This window comes from Nothobranchius furzeri, chromosome 11 (assembly GCF_043380555.1).
Source record: "Nothobranchius furzeri strain GRZ-AD chromosome 11, NfurGRZ-RIMD1, whole genome shotgun sequence".
NCBI lineage: Eukaryota > Metazoa > Chordata > Actinopteri > Cyprinodontiformes > Nothobranchiidae > Nothobranchius > Nothobranchius furzeri.
This window is the reverse complement of record NC_091751.1, coordinates 23,063,062-23,070,211: the sequence shown is the minus strand read 5'-3', so window position 1 is coordinate 23,070,211 and position 7,150 is coordinate 23,063,062. Positions and strand designations below refer to the sequence as shown.

General features: G+C 43.0%; 1 long non-coding RNA gene across 1 annotated transcript; it reads left to right on the top strand.

The window, feature by feature from the left end:
• Window positions 1–5,391: 5,391 nt before the first annotated feature.
• Window positions 5,392–6,686, top strand: LOC129164760 (uncharacterized). Its single transcript, XR_011515553.1, has 2 exons — window positions 5,392–5,595; window positions 5,846–6,686. It is a non-coding gene; the product is annotated as an uncharacterized lncRNA (long non-coding RNA).
• Window positions 6,687–7,150: the final 464 nt, after the last annotated feature.

The following is a 7,150-nucleotide window of genomic DNA, read 5'->3' as shown; positions in this document are numbered from 1 at the left end:
ACAGAGTTGAGTTGCCATAGCGACGGCACATTCCACATATCTTATGAGGGGGGAGTTTTCGTTGTAGCCTTGCAGGCTCAAGGACGCCAGATTCCAAATAGAAATTGTTTTGGGGCCAGACAGAGATAATTTCCTCTCTGTCTTACATTTTGTTGGTCCTCAACCTCTCAAAATCCCAATAATGGACATTAAACTATCCCAATCTGTGCTGATTCGTCCACTCTATCCTTGATGGCATCTATCTTTGTGCCAATGAATAAAACACGGCCAAAGTCCCAAGCTTACGATTCATCTTGACAATTATGTGAATCTGTGAATCCACAGCGCAGTGCAATCCATCTCTGAGCTCCGGGATCCAGCCAGTATTCCTCGACAGCTCATTAATTTTCCGGTAAGCCAGGTAGCGTCCAATGCCGATCAGCAGGAAACCCGACACCAACACCACGAATATCCACACATCTTCAGAGTCCTCCACAGACAGCTGGTCTGTCCCAGAGGGGGCATCCGGGAGCCCCTTCTCCCGTTCTCATTGTTGAAAAAATGTTATCAACCGCGTTGAGTGACCAACTGACGAGATCCATTTTAGTGAATTTCAGTTTCCAGTTTCCAGGAAAAATGCAGAAGCAGCCGTGCACCCAGCACACACAGACAGACAAAGGCCTTGAGGATAAGATATGGAGGAGAGGAGAAGAAAAGCGTCTGTATTCTCCAAGAGCCGGAAGAACACAGGGACTCCAGAGGTAGTTGGCAGGTACTGGCAGTTCGAGCGGAACGCAGCTTAGGTGGTCGCAGAGCCAAAATTCCTGGTGTGGGAGGAGTTCGGTGAGGCCAAGGAGCAAGACTTCCGCACGGCTTCGAGGAGATTCTGCTCCACCATCCGGCGCCTCAGGAGAGGAAAGTATTGCACTACCAACATTTTTTATAGTGGGGAAGGTGTGCTGCTGACCTCTACTCGGAGCGTTGTGGATCGCTGGGCAGAATACTTCGGAAACCTCCTCAATCCCACCAACACGTCTTCTAGTGAGGAAGCAGAGTCCCAGGACTTTGAGTTGGGCTCTCCAATTTATGGTGCTGAGGTCACTTAGGTGGTCAAAAAGCTCCTCGGTGGCAAGGCTCTGGGGGTGGATGAGATCCGCCTGGAGTTCCTTAAGGCTCTGGATGTTGTAGGGCTGTGCTGGCTGACGTGGCTCTGCAATATTGCGTGGACATCGGGGACAGTTCCACTGGACTGCAAGACCGGGGTGGTGGTCCCCCTATTTAAAAAGGTGGACTGCAGGGTGTGTTCCAACTACAGGGGGTTCACACTTCTGACCCTCCCTGGTAAGGTCTATTCAGGTGTTGTGGAGAGAAGGGTCCGTTAGACTGTTGAACCTTGGATTCAGGAGTAGCAATATGGTTTTTGACCTGGCCATGGAACATTGGACCAGCTCTATGCCCTTAGGGGGTCCTGGAGGGTGCATGGGATTTTTCCCAACCAACCTATGTGCATTTTGTGGATTTGGAGAAGGCGTTCAACCTCATCTCTCGGGGGGCCCTGTGGAGGGTACTCCAAGAGTATGGGGTACCAGGCCCTCTGATACGTGCTGTTAGGTCCCTGTACGACTGGTGTCAGAGCATGGTCTACATTGCCGGCAGTAAATTGGGCTTGTTTCTCGTGAGAGTTGGGCTCTGCCAAGCCTGCCCTTTGTCACAGACTCTGTTCACATCATTTCTAGGCGCAGCCAAGGTGTTGAGGGGATCCGTTTTGGTGGCCTGAGGATCGGGTCTCTGCTTTTTGCAGATGATTTGGTCCTGTTGGCTTCATCAGAACGTGATCTTCGGCTTTCGCTGGAGCGAATTGCAACTGAGTATGAAGCAGACCATGGTCTTGATTCGGAAAAGGATACAATGCCTTCTGCGGGTCAGGAATTACGTCCTGCCCCAAGTGGAGGAGTTTAAGTAGCTGGAGAGCGAGATTGATAGGCAGATTGGTGCTGCATCTGCAGTGATGCGGGCGTTGTACTGGCATGACGTGGTGAAGAGAGAGCTGAGCTTAAAGGGAGCCCCAGAACATGTTGGAGGGACTATGTCTATAAATAAACTTGAATTGAATTGAATTGAACTGAATTGAATTGAAATGAATTGAACTGAATTGAATTGAAGGTATGTCCGTCATCTTGTCTGCATGTAGGTACTCTTGAAGGTATTAGATCGCCTTTCGCCTCTCTCTCACTCCTTCATTCACACACACACACACACACACACACACACACACACACACACACACACACACACACACACACACACACACACACACACACACACACACACACACACACACACACACACACACACACACACACACACACAGGGCTGGGCGATATGACGATATTAGACCGTTTTACGATCTACACATCTGACGGTCTGTCATTTTTGAGAGACCGTTTTATCACGATTCACAGCTGCTGTTGAATTTTTGCCTCTGAATGAAAAGGGAACTTACCCCAGGCGAATGACACGCCTTTGTTTGACCCTTAACCAATCAGAGTGAGTCATAGTAATATATTAGTGCCCCGCTTGTTTTCACCTTCACCTGTGTGTGAACAAACATGGCTTCGGCGCGGCTGAGCGACAACGAGGTTTTCGTTCCGAAGAGGAATGCAGGGTTTCCTTAGCGCGCGGCGCTAACAACTTAGCGACGTGACGTGTCTCGGAGAAAGCGTAAAAACACATTGGACGCTTCTTTTGAAGCAGGAAAATAACACCGCTTCTTAAGCAGAGCACGACGTCGCCTCGGCTCGTTCACCCTCTGCCGAGCCGGTGTCGGTACCGACTGAGCTCGGTCACTGGGTCGATGGAGCTGCCCCGTGACTGCCTGATGGAAAACCAGCGGGTTTCATCAGACTCGTAAAGTTTCTTGTTTTTGTTAGGGACCTCTGTATTTTACCGCTCCCTCCTGCAGTCTTCCCCTATTAACATTTAAAATGATTCTGTAAACTCCATGTATCAATAGAAACAATCTCTGCCAGCTGCAGTAAATGTAGTCTCCAAATAATAAGAGGTGCATTCATCTGTGTATCTCCTTTGATCCGCATTAGTGATATTCTCAGCACCAGAACAGTGAAGCAAAGAAAGATTCCTGAGTTTGTTAGTAATTTTATTTATTAGGTGCATCTAACCTGTTCTATTTTTCTCTGAAATGAGATTAAATCAGTGCTTCTATGGATTGTCTCCACTCTGCACTGGAAATTTTTACTTTATTTAGAGACTTGTTGCAGAAAATATTCAGAATGCGCAGTTTTTTGCTACCACAAGCGATCTCTGGTCCAGCCGCACATCAGAGCCGTATTTGAGCTTAACTATCCACTACATGAGCAACTGGGAGCTACATAGTATTTTGAACAAGTTAATGTTTGCACAATACGTTTGCAATTGACATGTTTGCACTTTAAATATGTTTACGATTTTAATTTATGTTAAGTTACTTGAAAAACGAGAAAAACTGATTTTTGTAATTGTTTCTCTCAGGGCTTTTATCATCTCTGGTGTGAGTTTAAAATATAAGTGTGTTAGCACTGTGCTGATTATCCCTAATATGAATAAATGTCTATTTATTCAATGTTTCTCTTCTTTAATATGCAATTGAAGTTATGCTATTCATGGATAAAAAATCGTGATAAAATCGAAATCGTGATAAAATATTGGAAAAATCGTGATATTCTATTTTTGCCATATAGCCCAGCCCTAGTATAGCAGTACCTGTATTCACTGTAGCTTGGGCAATCTACATACTAGGATTTAACACTGTTAGCTATCAGTTTGGTTCATAGGCGTCATTTTAACCGGGGACGCCGGGGACATGTCCCCAGGCAAAATTTGTGATTGGCCGCTGTGTCCCCCCCACTTTCAAAAAAGCCTGCTGATGAGGTTTTTTTTTACCAGCTCAGATGTATACCTACGTCTGTCCCCAGCAGATTTTTAAATGTTGCAACTGGCATCTAATTATTTATACTTGAGCTTTAAATAAAAATAAAACCGTAATCAATTTAGATTATTTTTGTAACATTACTGAAAAAGTGCCCTGCGTTATGCTGAGTACCCTGCCACCCAGCTGTCAGCAGTTGTGATAAGCAGGAGAGCATGTCACCCACACTGCTCAAGAATCCCTTATTCTTCTTTAGCTCCAAGAGGTAAGCAATGTTATATTTTATTTAACACCAAAAGAAGGCGATATTTTAATGTGATTAATGCAGGCGTCCTTCAGGCGTGCTTACAGCCACCCCAGCTGTTAGCATGTAGCTGGTGGAGGTGAGTACACGTGAGCAGAATTATAAGTTGTTAAAAAGTCGATTTTAAGTTGAGTTAAGTAGCTTTTGTGACTTGTTTTTGACATGCGAGGGCTCTTGGGAGTGTTCTGTGAGAAGTTTAGCTGTAGCTTTAAAAAGAAAAGCAAGTTATATGTGTGATAATGCTTCGATTAGCGTGTTGCTAATAGAAGCTAACTTCTCGTGAGTGAGTGTTAAGTTACTTCGCTGTCTTAACCTGAACAGAGTGTGATGCTGGATAATACACATTAGCCACGTTTACATGCGCAAAATCTCCTCTATCCGATGAAAATCTTGGCTGTTCAGAAATCCCAGAACATTGCTTAAGAGAAAACCATATAATGGACTGGGACAGCACACGGATCATAACCACTGAACAACAAAAATACAAAAGATGGATCAAGGAAGCAATAGAGATAAGGAGACGTGGATGTGGGACCATGAACAGGGACGACGGAGTTTACACGCTGGACCACGCATGGGACTGCATCGTCGGAGAGGGGAGAGCGGGCAGTAGAGGGCGACAACGTCCTCTGCTGCCCGCAGATAAACGGAGAAGGAAGTGACGCGCCACCATCAGCGTCAGCCTGAAGAAGCCGGCAGCTGTCGGCGAAACCGTAGCTACAAACAGGTAAACAAAACTGTTTCTGTGTTTAAAAAAGAACGAAAGCATGGATTTACAAAGACACAGCAAGAACACACCTAAGATCCCAAATGTCTGTAATGGACACTAATTTATGCACCAAGCATTCCATCCGAATAAATAGGTTGAGCATGCGCAGAGAATTGTATTTCTTGGAAAAGATGGTAAACAAATGCCATGAAACGAAATGAAAAGTGTAATGTGCAGAATTTTTGATCTGACTGGGTGTTCAGTCCATTTACTTGTGCCCATTTAAACGTGGCTAGTGATGGAAATTGTGTGTTCTGTTATACCAGGTAGGCTCATGTATGAATGTTACAGTAGAAAAATGTATTTGTGTTACAAGTGTTATTATCAACTTTTGGTCATCCACTATAATCTGTTTTTTATGTAAAATGTGAAAAAAAAAAACTTGAATAGTAATAATAACCACTATACAATCACGCAGCACAGTAACATGCAAGTTGGTGGAGACCCCTGTGTGAGGCTGGATAACACATATTGATGGAAATTGTGTGTGTTCTGTTGGACCAGATTGCTGCCAATAAAAGCAAGTTGAAGAATAATCTGGTGCCATAATCTGCTTTTTGGTGAATGTGGAGCACAAGAGTGATGACACAAATTGTCCAGACCACATCTACTGAGCAGGTCAGAAGGTGATCCGTTACATTAGCCGTTCTCTCTTTATTTTGTTTGGATGCCTTGATGAATCTTTTGAAGCTTAAAATATTATGAAGGATTCTTTAGTCAAAGATGGATCAGTTAACTGTTTTATTAACAGAACAAAAATGAAAAGGGAAATAACCATTAAGTTTGAATGCACACAAATACACATTGTGAACACACTGAGAACAGTTGCATTCTGACTGACCTGTGTGTGTGTGTGCCCTACTACTAGCGTGCCTGTCAAATGACTCCCTAGCCTTCTTCCAGTTTCTGAACCCCAGAGAAATATAGGTATGTTCAGTTTTTTGCCATTGTTTAAATGTTCTTTTTAAAAGCAGTTGTGCAGTAGAAGCACAAAACTCCTTTTATTTCAGGACTGTAATGGAGCCAGGGGAAGATTTTGAACCAGCTCTCCTGGAAGTGAAGAGTGCGGTTCGGCAGAGTTTGTGGCTCGATTAGCTGTGCTGCTGGTTGGTATGGGGAACCTGGACCCTCAGCTGTATGGATGTTTGCGTGTGGAGCGTTATCCTGCTTCCCCACATCAGTAGCTGATGACTCGACCTATAATGTAATTATTCAGTTGTCATTAGTTTCCATACATAGTTCTCAGAAATGTTTTGATTCTACACAGTGTTCTTCAATTGGTCTACTATTGCCATTATGTTATATACACAACTTACTTTTCTGTTTGTATTTTGGTAGTAATTGTAGTGTTGTAGATCTATCTGTTGTTGTTTTAATCAAATCTGTTTTCCTTCCACATTTTTGTACAAGTTGAACCAATGCAAAGCCCTGCAGATGGATAAAACTTGCACATGTTTGCTTCCTGAACCCTCACCTGCTGAATCTGATCTGAGCTTGTTTCAACACTCTCCATTTCTTCATCCAGTGATTGCACTTGCTGTAAGAGTATACCAAAGTTGGTTTCATATTTACTGTAAGGTTATATGATTTTCTGTTGATGTGAATTTCACCTCTCCATTCTCAGCTGCCTGTTCCTGCATGTGTTCATTTTCCTCTGTCACATGCTGTTCCTGATAGAAAATGGATATTCAAATAAACATTACAACTTTTGTGATTTTATTTTTTTTATTTTGCTAATGCAGCATAGACTTTGACTTAATTATTTTTGGTTTTGTTGGAAAAGTATAGGTTCTTTGGGTGTCCATTAGTTGGCATCCAAAAAGGGGACACATTCCTGAAGCACTGAACTTGTGTGTTGTTTACTTGAAGAAAGCTTTTGACTTTAAAGTGTGCCGGTTCTTTGTGGTTAGAAAATATAAATAACTTCAGCTAGGCTAATAAGTCAGAAAGTAAAAAAATAAATAAAAAAATCTGTGGAAATAACTTAACGGTTTAAAAAAAGATAACCTGAAACAAATTGGTCAGTCATATGGGACAAAAATGTGATTTTTTTTTTCAAATATAATAAAACAAATGGCATTAAGACACATGTGACTCTAGGGGGTGCTGATTCCTACTGAACAAACGTAGTGCTATTTTGTTTTATCAATGCCATCAAAATCTGATTTAAGAT